At 37.3% G+C, this 19325-nt stretch overlaps 1 long non-coding RNA gene across 1 annotated transcript; it reads right to left on the reverse strand.

Moving 5' to 3' along the window:
* Nucleotides 1–1316: 1316 nt before the first annotated feature.
* LOC143413761 (uncharacterized) lies at nucleotides 1317–16888 on the reverse strand. The gene is made up of 3 exons (XR_013094375.1): nucleotides 16751–16888; nucleotides 16186–16249; nucleotides 1317–2621 (listed from the first exon to the last, which is right to left on the reverse strand). It is a non-coding gene; the product is annotated as an uncharacterized LOC143413761 (long non-coding RNA).
* Between the last annotated feature and the right edge of the window lie 2437 nt (nucleotides 16889–19325).

Below are 19325 nucleotides of genomic sequence, written 5' to 3' on the forward strand. Positions count from 1 at the left end.
ACACGCGAAAAGCAGAAAATTAGTTAACATGACACTTCAGATGTACTCAAAAGTGGCATGTTAACATTTAAAAAGCGTGTTTGGTGTTGCTGCAAATGACTTTTTGGTTCATCACATTTGCACCAACATGAATAATAGATTCATAGTCTTTTACAAATTGCCATGAGGTAGGCTTGTGTATATTCCTGTGTGACTAACCTGGGCTCATGCATTTCTTCCCTCGTCTGTAATCAGCAAGCCGTTTTAGCCCTCAGTGCTGCCACTGAGGAGAACGATGGCAAACCTTCTTGCATATCCAGAGAGAAGACATTTCTGTCCAGTTACAATTGTTTCTGCATTGCTTGAATTGGATCATCAGCCATCATAAAAACATTCAAGGTCACTTGAAGCACACATCTCGTTGCTCCTAACATTTGCTTGAACAATAACTAAACATTTTATCTCTGTATTATTTGTACTTAAGCTTTCTTTCCCCCAGTGTGTATCAACATCAAGGTGTGCCAGAAAGAGTTGTGTTTATGTGTGCATACACTTATAAAGCGTGAGTCCTCTTGTTGTATCCTCAGGGGTTGATGGCTGAGCTCCTTGGGAGGGGTGCTGCAGTATTTACCACCTGCTATGAAACAAGCCTTCTGTGCAACTGTGATAGTGTCATATGAAGTGAAATGAAAGTGACGCCTCTCCATATCAATGCGTCCCGTTTTTAGAATAATCTTTCCGTGGCATTCCTACTTTTATTAGATTGTGTACAAGTGGTGAGCAGGGAGGCGAAGCAAGGAGACAGAGCGGGGATGACAGGGAGCAATTGTCACGTTCATTTCTGTATGACAAGCTGTTGGCTCCTTGGATTATTTCCATCGACTTAACAAGTGAACTCAGCTAACATTCATATTTCAATATCACTTTGTTTACAAAATCTCCGCTTTTCTTTTCTTTCAAATTTTCATCTTGTATACATATAAAGAAATAACAAGACCAGAAGAGCAGAGACAAGATTTGCTTGGTAAATATCATTTCACCTTCTTCTTGTCTAATTCTATTCCTTCTTTTATTTTTCTGCTGGCCGCAGTACATCACCAACACTAACTGGACCGGTTTCTTATTTAGATTTGTCTTTGCCTCTCTGACATTTTTGCACTACCCTGGTTTTATGTCTTTGACTATTGTGTGCTGAGTAGATCTCGACCTGTTGTTGATCTAAAATTATTAGTTTTGTAGTATTCATTTGAGTGGGAATTCTTTGTTTTTTGAATAGAACTGTGGAAAAGTGTTGACCTACGTCCAAAGAACTTGACTTTCTTGAGATTATTGTTTACTCAAGCCTCATCAGAAAAGAAAGATGGCTGTCAAGAAACCATTATAAGGAAGGGAAACAGGGGGGAAAGGTTGATTTATGCCAAATTACACAAGAATTGGACCTAAAATCAGTGGCAGCGGACCTTATTGAAGTCTTCTATTGAGGTCTGATATGAATCCAAATTGAAATTATTGGTTGTCATTGGTATATCCTGGACAGTGATCAGGAGAGAGGCACAACAAGCTCATCCTGACATAGAACAGAACAAAAACCAGCCACCATCCAAAGAAGAGCTTTCAATGTACACCAAGAAACTATTCCTGAAAACTATAAAGAAATTTCAAGAAAGCTTGAAAGAGAGTTCAAGTTCTGTATATCCATGTATGTTTGGGTATGTTTGAATACATTTCTGCACCAGGTCCTCATTTTTCCAGCAAAATATAAAGAAATGAAGGATGGCTCAAAACGCATATATTTCATATAGTCAACCAATTTGTATTACCCAAGTGCACCATGGTCTGAAAAACATTGGTGTAGAATGTTTTTCTCCTTGTTTTTACATGAAGGGGGATTACTCTTCCTCAAACATGAGTTCCCTTGTCAAATTTCGCATAGTCTGCGCTATTCTAGGCCAAATCCCTCTCTTCGCAGTTGAATAAATTTATAAAAAGTCTACGCTCTTTAAAAATGTCCCACAGTGCAGCTAAGAAACACTGTGACCCTGTTAACATACACACAGAAGTGTTCTACTGTCTTTCTAACGCGTGCATGCTGTACACTGTTATATTGTTGCATCAGCTGCTGCTGACATCAGGACAAATCTTGGAACAGGCTTCATACTTCTGATTTAATTCTGGTTACTGTCCATCCCATTATGTGTCTGTCATACCACCAGTTCACTACTGCTGACATATAGCTTTACTGACGTCAGCAGTCCTTTCTGGTCACATCTAGGAAAAATATGAAAGATTATTGGAATTAAGAGACTTTGGTGTCTTGGATGCTTCGAATCTCTTGTAAAGATGCTCATGCAAGGACACAGGGAGTGGATTAGATTCCAGCTAAACATTGAGAACTGGAGGAAAATGCAGTAAAGCTGACAGGGAACAAGCTGTAAGTTTGGTGGTGAGCGTGATTCATTGGACTGTTGACCTTCCTTTAAGGGAGATGATGAACAACCTGGTACCAGACCCCAGGCATCAGGCCCTGCTCTCTCTCTCTCAGCCGTCTGCAGCTTCACCTTCAGCTCACATTTAATCACTCTGGCAGCCATCGGCTGATAAATACCCGCCATATGGCTACCTTCCTCACCTCTTGCTCCATCCTGCAAAACAAACAACAAAATGTCAGTGCTATGGCAATGGTGCCACCTAGACCTTCCATAAGCCCAGTATCTCTTCCAATTTGCACTGCACATACTACCCACTCAAAATAGCCAGCATCGTTGCTGACAACGAATAGAGGAGATGAGAGAAAAATAAGTGCACTGCTGCCCTTGAAATATTATAGGCATTGCACCTTCTTAATTAAATAAGCTTTTTGAAATAAAACTTTTAACAGGCTGCTGCTAGCTTTTTAAAAAAAAAAAATCAATTAAAAATTCATGTTTGATAAGAAAGACTTTGTAATCAACTTCTCAAACCCAGTCTAGGGTCAAGCGTCACTGCTTTCTTATCAAGACATGACGAAGAGCGCCCCAGGAGCTCACATTTAATACGGTCCTCTGGTGGCAGATTGAGAAAACATATAGATATAACTATTAAAAGTCATAGACCATTTCTGACTTCTGCTCAGCTCTGGGATGTTGCCTGGATAGGAGTTAGCTTGGGGGTCCTCTACAGAATACCTCAAGACACACTTAAAAGGCTAAACTCAGAAAAAGTTCCAAATGAAAGATGAGCCCGTGTGGTGAAAACCCATGACAAGAGGTTCACAGAAAACCGAGAAATGTTAGTTCTTTAAAGATAAAAGGATCATTTATAACTTTTACTTTTTGATTGTGTTCTTACTATCCAACATTAATTAATTGCTCTCGGTTTCTACATTCTGGTCAACCATTTTTATGCGGAGAGTTATTTTGCTGCTATAATGAGACCACCCTGTGAGCAATTAGGTTTCTTAGGTTTCCTTGGAAACACCCATTAATTATGATGCCTTAATATGAATGAGGACATTATTCTGCAATACTATGTAACATTTTAATGTTGCTATTTAAATGCAAATTTTGACTTAATGACCCCAATTGATTTGCAATGAATAAGTTCAATTTCAATGTTTGTATGCCTTTTATGTGCATTGAAAACACTGAAATTGTTTCAGCGTTGCGTCATGGTTACTCATTTTAGTGCACAAAATAGTATCTCTGTGTATTATGGAGTCATGCAAAGTAGCTGACTTTTATAAATACAGCTACTTCTTTGGTGAATTAATTTTCAAATGAATTCTGTGTAGTTAGTGTCAAAATAATGGTGTTGTTAAATGGTCCCCACATAGTACTATCAATAATTAAATGCAACATGAAGGTAAAATAAAGTAAAACTGTAGAAAAGCTCCACTCTCAAAGAAATTCAAAATCTCTTCCATGCCCAGCGTCATGGTGGGCCCCATCACATGCTGATGAGCACATGCCTCAGCTGTAACCTTGGCCAATCCTCCAGTCCCTGCAGGGCCCGTGCCGGTCAGAATGGGGTGTAATACGACTAATCAGACACTTTAACTTTTATGTAAATCGCCCTGGCTTATGAATCTTTAAAGAGGTGATGTCAAAGACAAAAAGGGGCGGGGTGGGGTTAGGTGAGTGAACAGAACTGTCAGAGATGTGAGCTCTAAATCTTATTACCCAGCGCTGCTTTGAAAAGATGCACTAATGAAGTCATACAATTAGTCTAATTATGATGCTGCTGTCAAACCGGCCAGAGATATACTCTTTCTGCGAAGTGTCTGCTTTAAATTGTCCTCTAATGTGACAGGCTTCTGTCATAGCTGTGTCACTGACATCAGGATGAATCTCAGTGTTAAAATGTTTTTCAAGGCTAAATATCTAGAAATATACATTCGTCCTGTCGTGCTTAATGACCCACTTTGAAGTTAGAGGAAAAGAGTAATTGTTGTGCCTTTAGGTGTGATAAAGCTGCATCCATATATAGACAGCAACAGATTAACAGTGTTGCTCAACTGAGCTAACCGTAATTACTGACCTGCATTCCGTGCTACCCAAGGCTAACACATACACACCCACATGGGCACACACACAGACACACACGTGCACACGCTGTTGTTGCTGCAGCAGAATGATTTCACGATTCAGGTCAACAAGAGGCCTCGGGCACATAAACCCAACTCTTCCTTTCTTTCACAACTTAATTTGTGAGGAATAATGGTTTAGATGTACAAGCAGGCCATAGAGCTTCACCAGTTTAGGCAAAATATATTAGCCTCAAGAACAGCACTCCCTCACTAAATAATTAGTATCAGTGTGACTATTTGTCAAATACGATACGCTATGACATTGGTCTGAAAATACACAAGAAACTTAAACGGTCACATAATACATATGGTCACATTAAGGTTCACTAAATCCAAAGTAAGTATAAATGTGCATTTATGGGATATATTTAATATAGTTGAGTTATATTTAAGCATCACTATGTGACTGGAAACATTACATTACATTCAATGAAACAAATGTTTTATTGAAAATTTATTAGGAAAAAAAAAAGTATTTTCATTTTCATTTCTTTTTTGTCTCATGCATGTAGACTCTGCTGTTAATAAAGAAGATTCATTAATGTAATGATTAATGCAAAACTCATTTATTCAACTAAAAAAAGAAGAAGCTGCAAATATATACAGTTACAATATCTCTATATTAATATAATTATAAAATAGTATACTACTCTGCCTCTTAGGCTCTGTGAAATGATGGCTGTAATAACAGCGGCAGTGAATCTGTATTGAGGCAGGGAGAAAACTGCATCAGTGGGGCTGAACAGAGCAGTGGAGATGTGGCACTGCATTACTCGTTACCAAGGTATTTTGGTTTTAGGGTACAGAAAGTCACATGTTTACAGTCTTTTATGTACAGTAAACACTCTGAATCAAAAAAGGTACATTCATATACATCCTGCCAATGCAGAATGTTCATATAGAACATAAATTTGTTTAATTCTAAATATACATGTTTTATGATTTAATGTTAGGTGCATTTTGTGATTATGGTGTAATTTGGCTATGATACACTTTTTCAAATTTTGGAACACAGACTAAGAAACAACACTTTTATTTGACCAAAACTCTAAATCCAGTAGATATGTTGTGTTTAATAATTGTATTTGCTTGAAATTCTTCTGAATTACAGATTAAAAAAATAACTTCACTGAGGTCTTGTAAATCTCAGTTTTAACTTGACAGTTTTCTTCCTTAGTCTTACTCACCTAATCAAAAGATCAAAAGTCTAATGCAAAAACATTTGGAGCTAAATGAGTCTGTGTTGAGAGTGAGACAATATTATGACATTAGATGATATTTGCTAAAAAATCTTGAGAATTAATTGTACAACATCCACAAAAATAAGCACTTATTTATGTTTGTTTCTGTCGTAGTCGAAGCAGAAACGAGCACTAAAGCCAAATTTAATTAAGACAACATTTTCTGTGACTAAGGCATGGCGCCTGTCGTGTCCCATTAAAAAACAACTTTTTCAGTCAAGGAATCCTCTATAAAGTAAATATGACGTGTCTTTTACAAAATGAAATCATAGTAATTAGGAGTTAATGGTTTAGATCTGCAGTTAAGAAAACAACATTATGAAGCAGTAAATGGTCTCCCTGTCCCTGGAGAAAGAGCTGTGTTTTCCATCAGGGGTATTCATAGCCATCAGGGAATTCAAACAATGTTATAGGATTCAGTTTATTCTACAATGTGATGATTAACTGGTCCTTGGATTTTGGAGCCTGTAGGAAAATATCTTCATGCCTTCCTTTCTTTCTTGTGGTTAGATTACTTTGGCTAATTCTTCCCTTATTAAATTTTCTGGGGCTGACTCCTTGGTTTATTTTATAAATACACAAAAACAAAGGGCATAAACTCATCTGTCAAAAATGGCCCCAGAAAGCCGTGTTTACATTTAGAGTGTCCGTCTTCTGTCTCTGCCTGACTTCATCTTGGGTTTTTGTAATTGGGACATGATTGGATTAAGAGAGGAAATGATGGGGACATGTTGCACTGCTGCATGTAATCCACTTTTAGGCCTCCTGCTTCTGGAGTGTCTCTGATCTTTGGAAATTTGTTCTGCATTAAAAGTCCTTGTCTAATGACAACTAGACACAGTAAATTAATTGTTTCCGCCTCTGGCATGAAGGGTGTCGGTGTGTTGTTGCTTTTTTTAAATTTATTTTTTTATCCATGCTTATAATTATTCTGTCAGTTATGTGATATTTTTGTATTTCATTTTCAGTGCTGTCCATTTTTCAATCTATATATATTTAATAAAGTGATATTTAGCGTTATTTTGGCAATTAATTGCTTAGCTATTGATGTTTTTATGTTTTAGTTTGTGTAATCAGCATCTTGGTGATGTGCTGATGCTGCATCATTATAGCAATTAGTATTATTTTTTTTCCCCAACAACCGTTCCTGTTGTTCATAAATTAAACCCCAATTCCCAAGTTACATTACACAGTTTTTGCACTATTTTTTCCTATAAATCTTTATTGTTATTGAGGAAGAGTGAGGTGGAAACAAGAGAGAAGTGGGAAACAATGAGATGAAAGTTTATCCGTTTGTTTCAAAGAGACTGTCTCTCCTTGCTGGAGACATTCTGACTGATCTCGCAGAACAAAGCCGATATGAAAATAACCATGCTTCTGGTGCCACACTTCAGTCTATCTTATTTCTATAAATCAGCAGAACATAGAGGCCGGTGTAAGTCTGCTGCACAATGCAGTTAGTCTATATCAAAACAAAATGTGAGGTCAGATGCTTTGCAGGTCGCTCTTTGATTGTTTTCCTTATTGCATTATTGCACAGCTAGGATACCGCTGACACCGGCTGGTGAAATAGGCCCCTGTCAAAACCCATTCACTCACTGCAAATTAATTCCTATCTCTTTCCTCCTCATTCCTTCTGAATGAAAGGTTGACGCAAAATGAAGCGCTTTCTAGTTCAGACTGCTTTCTTTGTGCAAAGGGAGGTCATTTGTATTAAAATGAATATCCAAGCGGACTGTCTGATTTAACACACTCCCAGGGATGCATATAGCCTGAACAAATGTAGTGACTTCAAGCTAACTTAATTGGACGTAATAAGAAAATGCCCAACAAGGCTTTATGCTCCAGGGGAAATACATAGTTATAGTGGAAGGGTTCCTTACCCCAACTGTGAGGTTGAAAATAAATATCTAAATATATACAGTAAATAATAACTATGCTATGACTGAATGAATGCTAAATAAGAGCTGATTTATGTAGTGCCACGAAAAACAATTTTCTGTACTGCTGCCCATAATATTCAAAGGTAATTTTAAATATTCTCCTCTGTGCCTGCAGCAAACAGGTTAGTTGAGAATGCAAATATACCCTTAATGGAGAAATAACTCATCTTTGGACTTTATTCCAAGTATAAAAAATATAAATCCATTTAGCCACAGTGTGGCATTCACATATTTCATGTAAAATTAAGATTTCTGAGTCAGAGTTTTTGCTGGACTTAATTTTCTTAACCTGCTTCCTCTTGTTCAATTGAAGAGTTACTACATTTCCCAGTAACCCCTCTGGCAGCCCTAGAAATCAGGTTTAAATGTTGAATTTAGATCAGATTTTCAAGTGTAAGTGCAACACTGATGGTATTCACATTCACAGCCCTTTCTCGTGTTTTGTTGTTGATATTGTTGCATTTTGTAATATTACATGATTATTCACTGTCAGTACAAAATAGAAAATCTCTTCTATAAAAAGCAATGCTGCTCATCTTTCAGATATCTGAATAAAGTTCTGTTATTCAAACTCGCTGCCTGGTTCAAAAAAAATACCGGCCTCTATTCTGAACTTGAAACATATAAATTTTTTATCTGCAGCATGAAATGTTTGTTCATAACTTTGCTCATAAGGCAGTAGGGTATATATATCTGGTAGAAACAAGCTGAAAATATGGCGGTAATTAAAAATAATGAGCCGTGGCAGCTTGTCCAGCTATAGGTTAAGATAATGATCCTTAATAACAATATTTCACATCAACACAGTTTACAGGTCACACGATTCTTGTTGACTAGTCCAACAGCCTGAGGCCATTCTGTTTACATGTAAAGTCCTTGTGGAATGACTAATACATTTATTTGCTATTAATCAGCAACAGCACATACACTAAGGAGACACTTAATTGGGTACACCTTGCTAGCACCTTATCTGCTGCACGTCTATGATGTGAATCACCTGTTTCACCACATCCCAGAGGTGCTGTGTTGGATTGTGGACACCTTGTGAGCTCAGAGAACCTGGTGTGTTAACCATCACAGGATGGGTACTCCTGGCACTTCAGATCACTTGAGGAGCCCAAAGAAAATTTTACAGCACCAGCAACAGTCTGCACCACTGATACAAGGTAGGACAGATCCATGTTTTTGTGTGTTGTTTGCAATTTTCCAATCAGTTCATTTCATTTCAATTCCATTCATTTATATAGTGACAAATAGAAGCAATAGTAGCTTGAAGGTGTTTTATATTGTAAGGTAAAGACCCTGTCATAATACAGAGAAAAGCCCAACAATCAGATGACCCCATATGAGCAAGCACTTGTGGGAAGTGGCACAGTGGGAAGCAAAATCTCCCTTTTAATAGGAAGAAACCTCCAGCGGAATCAGGCTCAGCGAGGGAGTCATCTGCTGCAACTGCATGAGGGGACGAAGACAGAACAACAAAGTGAGCCAGCGATTAATAATAGCTAATGATTAAATGCAAAATCGTGTATAAACACATGGAGAATGAAAAGAGGCGAGTGAAGAAGAAACGTGTATCATGGGAAGGCACCAGCAGCTCCAGCAGTCTAGACCTATTGCAACATAACATGTCCAGAAACCTGAAGGTCTTGCCTCACATTCTACTTTTAAAACCCCAGGAATCACAAGTAAGCCTAAAGTCTGAGAACAAAGGGCTCTTTTTGGGTGATTCGGTACTATGAGGTGTTTAAGATAAGATTGGCCCCATCAATCAGGGGGCTAATGTGAAGTATACAATGTGAAACACTTACATCACACGTCAAACCTGTAGAAGCATCTGATGTAACATTTTCTCCTTTAACTTGGCAGAGTTATTGTTGTCACTTGTGTGCTAGACTCAAAAGTGACAACATCTTGTGTCTTGTATTCGGTTGTTAATGTTAATGTTGCATTGTAGTAAAAAAACATCAAGGTGGAAAAGTTGCTGACAGGTTGTGTGAGGAAACAAACACTCTAATTATGCACTTTCTTTTTTTTCTGGTAGCCACTTTGTCTTTGTTTTTCCGGTTCAGGTGCCATTATGTTCTTACGTTTGCCCAAGTTAAAGAATTAGGAGCAGTGCAAGGGATGTCTTTATTGTAATGCAATGAAAAGGCCACTTTAAATTTTTTTTTATATCTTTATATATTTACAGCAGATGGTGTTCTTTTGATTAAGTAGACCTAAGTAATCAGTAATTAGTATTTAGCTAGATGTTTCTTTGTACCTCTGGTCACGTGATGATTGGGTAATTCAGTTTGAATTATCCATTTAGCCCCACTGAGACTGTTCTGACCTCATAAGAGTTATTTGATAAATCTTAGCACAGTTTTTCTTCTACTTGTATTGAGCACTGGTGCTCAGGGGTATTGTGTTTTTTTTTATTTTCTTTTAGTTCCATGCCTGTCCTGGTTTTTGTCCCATGAGTCTGGCACACAATGAAAATTTTATTTTCTTACACTTTTCTATTGTTTGATAAAGCAGTGCCTCTAAGCAGCAAATATGCACTTGAGTTTGTTTTAGTTCAGATTAATTACATATTACACTCTTCTGCTATTGTTTTTTTTTTTTGTTGTTGTTGTTGTTTTGTTAAGTTTCTGCTACACGGAACAGAAACAAAAAGGCCTTCTTCTCCTTGCTTCACTACTTTAGTAATGGTCAAACTTTGCCTGGCATCAATACTAATGGATTATTGAGGTAGTCACGGTTGGCTTAATTGATTAATTAATCAATAAGCAATTTAAAATGCTGTCTGAAATGTTAAAATGGATGTTTCAGACATAAGCCAGGTGTTACTTTTAACAAAAAAACAGTATGCAGTTGCATGAGAAATTTCCAGATTCAACACTGTCAGAAGGTTAGTGTAGACTGATGTCTTGGTCAAGACATTGTTCTAATATTACTTTCTTTCTGCTGTGCACAAAACACATACATCTTTTTGTCCAGCAGTGAGAGATTTTCCATCAAACTGGGAGGAGTTCAAACCACGAGAAGTGAAAACATCTTATTGTCTTCCTTTTCTTTATTTGTGTTTCCATTAATTTGACTAAGAAACGATCATATTTCATTTGTGGATTTCTGAACTTTTTGCTCATATTTTGATCTCAATTATTGGTACAGATGAGAGGTGCACATCTCATGTCAGTCTTATCAAACAGAAATGTATATTCATGTTATTTTTAAAAAAAAAAAAAAAAAAAAAAAAGTTGTTTGCAGACTGCTCATGCCTGAAGTGCTGAATTTAATTGGGACTGAATTAGGACATTAATGATGAACTACAATAATCATCTTTTATGCTCAACACGTTGCTTGTTATGATTCTGCATCAGTAGAGCAGCCTGTATTGAGTGATGACTTCTTCTTACTAATTAGATGTGGAATGCTGATGATGTGCGCTGGTAAAGTTATGGAATATATAATACAAAATTTGATCTTCTCATATAAAAAATCATAAACTGTACCCAGATGCTGATTTAAAAAAAAAAACAGACATTAACAATTAAAATTAATGTGATAAATCAGTTACGGACAGTAGTGCAGTGACTGACAGTCAGAGCATTGCTGTTGTCCTCTGGGATATGTTTCACTGGCAAACACCTGATGTGTGTGAGGGAGACTTATACCCACTCTGAACACTGATTAGTTGGCTCTCAGCTTATGCTGTATGAATTATGCTCTTTGCATCAGTGGATCTTTCTGGAGAGTAATGACTTTGCCAGCTCAGCAGTAATATAGTTCAAAGGTCAAAAGTTTACTTATGTTTGCTTAGAATCTTCCCATAAAGTTATTCATACCTCTAAGTATGAACACGTAGATCATACCAAAGTGTAAAAGATGTCACACTGAGAGAATCTATATGATAGTAATACTAAGTTAAAAAAAATACAACCTCATTCCAAAAAAAGTTGGATTTGCAGTGATTTGCAAATTCCATAAACTCAAATATGGGTTTATGGGATTAACTGAACAGAAATATTTTAAATGTTTACATTGTGAAAATGTATCATTTAAAAAAAAAAAAAGGTTAAATTTGATAGAAGCAACATGTTTTAAATAAAACAAAACTGGGACAGTGCCATATTAACCACTATGTAGCATCCTCTCATGGAACTGAGGAGACCAGTAGATGGATTTTGAGGGAGGAATGTGTTCCCATTCTTTTCTGATCTAGCTGCTCAACATTCCCAGGTCTTTTTCATATTTTCAGCGATATGCTAAATGTTTTCAGCTGGAAAAAGGTCTGGACTGTTCAGTCTGCTCAGCACCTGGACTCTTCTACTACAATGCAATGCTGTTGCAAGGAATGCAGTATGTGGTTTAGCATTGTCTTGATGAAATATACCAGGCTTTCCCTGAAAAATATTTCAAATTATGTTGCTTTAAAGCCTGTAAATACCTTTCCGCACTGATGGCGTCTTTTTAGATATGAAAAGTTCCACAGGCATTATTGCACCCTCAGAACAGAACAGTTTTCCACTTTGCCCAAAGACCATAATGTTGATTGTCATTTGCGCACAGAGATTTCTCCAGATTCTTTGAGTGTTTTAATGATATTATGTTCTGTAGATGTTGAGATATTATTAAGTCTTCCTAATTTTATATTGAAAAACATTATTCTGAAAGTGCTGCACAATTTGCAGACACAGTTTTTTGTAGATTTGTGAAACTCTATCTCTGAAGTTATCTTTTTATACCCGTTCATGTTACTGACCTGTGGCCACTTAACTTTAGATTTTTCTTTATTAAATGCTCCTCTGGATTTTTTTTCACTTCCAAATTCAGAATATTCAGAATTCAAAATATGAGCTAATATTTTTCATGAAATAGTGAAATGTCTTAGTTTTAACAGTTCCAACTTTTTTGTAATTGGGGTTGTATTATATGCAACATTCATTTAGGTTTCTGCTCATTGTAAGCATGTCTGTTTGAGGTCCTAACTCACTTACTTAATGTTTTTAGCAAGCTATAGGTAATTCATTATCATTTAATATATATGCCCCGTTATATCTAATATAACAGGACGTAATGCAACATCTCGGTAAAACCCTGAAATACTGGCTTTTCTGACAGGTCACAATGAAGAAACATAAACCTGTCAGTGTGAGTGAATACTTTGTTTCTCCTGACATCTATGTCTATCTTTGTTATAGCCTTGGGAATAGGTTCTATGTACAATGGGTAACATAGTTGAGATTACAGCTATCCTCAGCAGATAGTGGAAGATAAAGAAAACACAGTTTGCCTTAGGAAAAAAAACCCAGAGAAGGTGATACTAACGTGTTCTACACAGCCAGTTTTAAAGAGCTGTAGCTGCTGAGCAATATTTCTGTATAAAGAGAAAATTGCTCTCAAACAATAGGCCCCTTGAGTAGAAAAAAATATATATAGAGCATGCATTTAACAGTAGCTCTTTTTAATCCTGCAGAGCTCTCAATTTTAGCTTCCTTCTCTCCTCTTCTTTGTATGGCAGCAAAAAAAGGGAGAAAAAAGAGAATTTTTTACAGTTGCCACATCCAGGAATTTTAATACTTTTATGACTTTTCTTTAACAGATGGAACGTCTTATTTTTAAAAAATGGAAGAATTAATGTTCTTCATTTTTCTGTCACTATGGAGAGGACATGGTATTCAATGGAAAAGTTTTGATATGACACGAATCAAATTATGCGCAGACGTGTCGAGCAATCTGCTTGCATTCTTAGAATATTCACAACAAAGCAAAGCATACATATGTATTTTAATAAGCAATGCACATGGATTACTGTTTTCTATTTTTATCTTCTAATGCGGACAGAATAATGTTATTGTTGTGCCTGTATTAAAGACAGTGCGCTTGGAAGAACTACATTAAGAGCTGGCAAAATCCAATAGATGGAAGCTGTTGCAAAACCTTATCAGATCTGAGTTGTTGAAAAGCCCCTCGCTCACATGTGCACATATAGATACTCTGCCTTCACCGACACAATTGAGAGAAGCAATCCACTTAACATGGAAATTGTCCTTTCATCTTTTAGGAGGGAATCACTCTGAGGAAGAAAAGAGGCAACTAATCAACAATAAAGGAGATAGTTCAGCTGCAGCATTGACTTTGGGAAATATTTTCCCTCTGTACGCTGTGAACCCAAGCCATGTAATTTCCTGCATGTGATATTAGCTTCAAATGAGATATTAAGATCAGATTGAATTTGGTTAAATATCTATATTCATCAGTCCCTTTATTATTTATGTTCTCTGTGAAACTGTAAGTCTCGCCATAATTCCCTGTAACAATGAGTCTTTGTGGTACAGATTGCCAAAAAAAGATTTCATTTCTGCTCTGTTACGTGACGAATGCAGTGTGCGTTTCACCGCCGCTTAGGGCCACTGGGTTGGAGCTAAGCTATTCCCCCCACGTGTGATAACTTACAAGCTCTGTGTGGTGGAATGGTGTGTGAAATATGGACACCTCCCCTGCCACGTTTCGACTCAGCAGCTAGTCAATTGACCTCAAAGGCCACTTAAGATTTGAGTGTGTAATATTTTATCTGATCGAATTTGCATTAAAACACCATTTTTTCTGCCCACCTCTTCATTTATTTGAGTTAAACCAACAGAACAAGACTCATGACTTTGTCTCTTGCTCCAGCTGGACCAAATCTTGAGTAATAACTCTGATTTAAACCTTTTTGTCCTAATTCAAGCCATTGAATTTCTGCCTCTACCCAGACAGTTTGGTCCAGCATAGAAAATCAGGCAGAAAAAATACTGATAGAGACACTTGAGGTTGATCTTTATGAATTTCTATTAAGATGTGCAAATGGTTTTGGATTTTAGAGCTCTTCTTTGGGCCAGAGATTTGTGAACATTCACTGTAAACTGAATAAGATGTTGAAGACTGTATATTTACTGGGAGGGTTTTATTCTTGCCTATTTGAGAACCACTTCCATTCCACATGAAGTAAAATGAAACGAAACACGCATTAAATGATATGCAGAGTTTAGACTCTTGCCCGGGACATCCGAGAGCCCATTGGCTGAACAAAATCCAATTAGGTTTGGAGAAAACGACATTATTGTCTCATTATTGTTAATTGACCTCTCAGAGACCTGTTACTGGAACACTGGAGAGGATCCCTGTATACAGACAAAAACATTAAATGGGCACGTTAAGAAGACTGTGAGAAAGTGAATGGAAAGCACATTACAATACGCATATGTTGATCCTAAGGAGGATCCTTGCTCTTTCTAAGTTTGAATTGCGACCTTTAAAGATTTGGTCAAGCAGCTTATAAATATACTGAGAAACTTGTTTTCCTCAACACTTCCAGATCTTGATGAAAAGACAAGTTTGGTACAAAAACAATCCAACTGCACTTACAGTTCGCAGTTGCGAGGAACTGTGGTATGACACTATCTCCTTTCTTTTTTAAATGTTGATAGAATACAGCCTATGCTACAGCAGATAAGTAAGCAAGCTCTAAAGTTCTTTTTTCTTATCATTTAGATATTACAACCAGTTCTTATCTTAGCTGCTACTTCCAGGTCATTTTATCCAGTTAGGAACCATCCTAAGCCTAAAAACTAAATAACTAAAAGTGTTAGACCGTAACCTTACAGTGGGGTGTCCATATATCAAAGGGTAGCTGAAGAAGCTAATTTTTCTTTGCTTCAGATGTATGTTGCCTGAGGCATGCCTTTGAATCAAGCTCACTTTTCAACTAAAGATGAATCAGGGGATTTTGCTTAGGTGCAGTGGTGTTCTCTGACATAGATTCTTTTAGGTTATTGTTATCTGTGGCATGGTCTTTTAGGTCAAATGATGGGCTTGAAGCAGTTGAAGTAGGGGTCACAGAAAGAGAGCAATCCTTTTGAAAACAAATAATAAAATACCACTTGGAATGCGTGCACTATTTTGCCGAATCCCATATAAAGGTATCAAACTTATAGCGGCAAAGAAAGAGGAATCCCCTTCTCTCATTTCACATCAATAGGTGTCCATAGCTTCAGGCTCACTCCTATCTTGCCTCATTAAATTCTAATACAGCATTCATCAAAACACATCTTTCATCTAGACACGCTGTTGGTGCTGCATAGAGACTGGACTGCACTACTACCAATGAGATTTCGTTCCACGGTGTGCATGCTGTGGACGGACTCTTGCTGGTAGCACAGTGGGATAAGCAGTTTGTTTTTGTTTTTCTCTTCACAAACAAAATGGATCCTTGAAGATGTATAGAACTTTTGAAGTTAATCTTTTAGCAACAGCTGGTGCCAGTGTGAGCATTCACACATTCTGCATGAATTAAAGTTGAAATATATGTGATTTTCCGGCAGATATTTGCTTTGAGTGCAACATTGAGTGCTAGTATTGTTGGGATAGTGGCAGGCAAAGGAAAGGCCTAGTATACTTTGCGTAAGTACACTATGCTTAGTATACTTACGTTATCTTGCCTTTTCCTTAGAACTCTTAGGACAGCTACTCCAGAGCTGCTTCTCCTGGACCAACTGTAAATAAACACAACAGCACAATGAACATTGCTATTTGCATTGCCTGTGCTTGAACAAGCCACTGACACCAATGAAAAGTAAGCTACAAACAACCTACTACTGAGTTTTTTCTATAAAGCCTTGTATGGCTTTATAAAATGCAACAGTAAGAAGTTATATTGCCAGATATTACAGATTAATAAAAACAGAGGAAAAGGGTTAGGGTGTTTGACATTGGATGTTGATGCTGGTGGCCACTGTTAAACTCAAGTGTTTGATAGTATAACCAAGAAGACAACATTCCCTTTTGCATAAATCACGTAGTTGTTTTAACTAGAAACTACAATGTTTTTCTAAAGAAGCGATCACCTGGGGAGCAATTTGCTTGTTGCAAAGGCTCCAAGGTAACCCTCCAATTTCATACATTGTCACATGTCAGTTAACTATAGCCTGAAATCTCATTTGCAGTCACTTCAATCAATCACCTCGGGGTTCAGAATAGTTTAGCTTGGGACCCACCTGTTTCACATTTTATATGTTCTCCCTGTCTGTCTTGGTCCTTTGGTACTGCGGCTTCCTCCCACAGTCCACAGATATGCATGTCAGGTTAGCTGGTGATTCTAATGGAATTTAGATTTTAAGTAAGTATTATAAAAGAATCCTGAATCTAAAGTCTTACACTAAATATGTTAAATAATTTACATCAATATGTAAAATACCAACCCAAATTTAACCTTGGTGATTGAATTACTTTGTTATTCATGTGCGTACATCAATGGTTTTTGAAAGTCGTATAGCTAAAATTGGTATGCAGAAATTTTTTTATTAATATTTATTTGAATATGTTGCTGTCGTGGTGTTGTACCTTGAAGTGGGAGAGTCCGTTAAAATGCTATCATTGCTTAAATGGCCGCAAAAGTATCTCTTGGCAAAATAAATCAGCCTTCTTTGACTGACGTGACCTAATCTGTGGTTTAATCCAGCATCATCTGGGTTTGTTGTTATTCTGTGTTCTTATCAGTCATCAGTCAAGCAATCTGAAATTAATCAACCTGCATTAAAGGTGATATACAAATACAGTTAGGTCTGTGGGTTTAAGGGCAATATCATAACACTGCGGCTGTAGATCTTTTCATTGCAGATTTAATTCACAGGCTTTGACAACAAGGTATTGTGTTAAATGTTACAGCCATTTCTATTCATAGTCCACCATTTTCAGAGAATGAAAAGTTTTAAAAAATTAACGGCAAGGAGTGGCCTGTTTAACTGCCATTCCATGACACATGCAAAGGTACATCACAGCGTGCAGTGGTCAAAGTTCAACTGGGACAATCTTGTGTTTGTGTGTCTGTGGGTGGAGACTTTGCCCGGGTTCCTACCTTCTGGTTCTCCACACCTGCTGGCAATCACACACCTGTCTGGAAGTGGCTGAGCTTCAGTCTTTACTAGTTATTTGATTTTTAGCAGATAATGTAACCCAGCTCCTTGCCTTGGTGAGTGTTTTCCCTTGTGTGTGTTTTCCCTGCTTTTCCTTGTGCTCAGGTTTTGCCTAGATAGTCCGCTGTTTCGGAGTGGTGAGGGGGGTTAACACGTGAACTGGAAGCTGTTTGTAATGTGTGGAAAGCCTGGGGGGAGACTGGGACTGTCACAACTGATCTTTTACAAATTGTTATGTTTCACAGTAAAAAAAAAAAATGCACTGCATTTTCACTCAGAGTCCTGAGTCCATTCGAGTCCTGCTTGCACCTAGAGTCTTGGCAATTATGTAAATTGTAAATAAAGTGCAAATCCACTGATTGCACCCAGAGTACACTTTGCCAGAAAACATCTAAAATGGTCTGTACAGTTCAGTCTTTGGATGTATGAAACCAAGAATAACTGGAATCATTAACAAGAATAAGAAAAGGACCAGCTTATGATCCAAAGCATACTGCATTACCTGTAAAACATGGTGGATGTAATGTTATGGTATAGGCATGTATGGCTGCCAATGTAACATTTCTACTAGTATTTATGGTTCCATAAACTCAGCTCAAGTTCAGCCAAATGCTGAAAAACTGACAGTGCTTCCCACTACAAAAAGATAAAGCAAAGTATACTGCAAAAACAACCCAAGAGTTTCTTAATGCCAAGAAATGGGATATTCTTCAGTGGCCAAGTCAGTCAGGGGATCTCAACCCCACAAAGCATGCTTCTGTTACTGAAGACAAAAGTGAGCATATAAAGAGACCCACAGAGGCACCTGCAGTAAAGCCATAGCTCTGTCATTTCATAAGGGGAAATGCAGGATTTCATGATGTCGACTAATAATACATTTATAGAGTTTCATCCAAGCATAAAAAATGCTTTTTACACTTAAAATTGCATGAGTTTCTCCAGTAATATTTGAGCCCCTAAAAATGGTATACTCTGTATAAAAACGTCTGTAATTCGTAAATGCTGAAATCAATGCTTTTGTTAAACTGCTTAAATTAAAGCTGAACATCTGCACTTCGATCACATCTTGATTCTTTTGATGAAAATCCATCAAGTTGGTGTACAAAGGAAAATGTGTAACTGTTCCAACAGATATAGGCCTAACTGTCAGTAAAACACTGGGATTGTAAGTCTCCCTGTTGTTTTTCTTTGACTGACACATTGATGGCAGGTGTTATTGTTTTTAATGTAGTGAATGTACCCATATCAGGTGGTTTGGAGAAGTATTGCTGTTTTGATGTATGATTTATGTCGTTGTACCAGTCAAAGCAATGTGACTTTGTATGTGATCTTCCCCTTCCAGACACACGTTTAAAGCATTCTGTGTATATTTTTGTGCCTCCGTGTGTGCTGTGTATATATAACAGTTTTATTTTGATGCATTATTTCTTAATGTGGTTTCACACTTTCTTAAAAGGGTGTTAAATTTCCAAGTTTTATTTTTTATTTTCCTTTTTTCACAATGACTTTGATATTTCACTTGTGTCAGAGAGAGAGAGAGAGATTCTGGCTTCATCTACAGCATTTCTGACTAAACTGTTGTTGGCTAGTCTGGCAGACACACACTTACGGGTCAGGTGACTGTGGCCCCTGTCAAGGAGCCCTAGGGCGATATGCT

Source organism: Maylandia zebra, linkage group LG18 (genome assembly GCF_041146795.1).
Source record: "Maylandia zebra isolate NMK-2024a linkage group LG18, Mzebra_GT3a, whole genome shotgun sequence".
Classification (NCBI taxonomy): domain Eukaryota; kingdom Metazoa; phylum Chordata; class Actinopteri; order Cichliformes; family Cichlidae; genus Maylandia; species Maylandia zebra.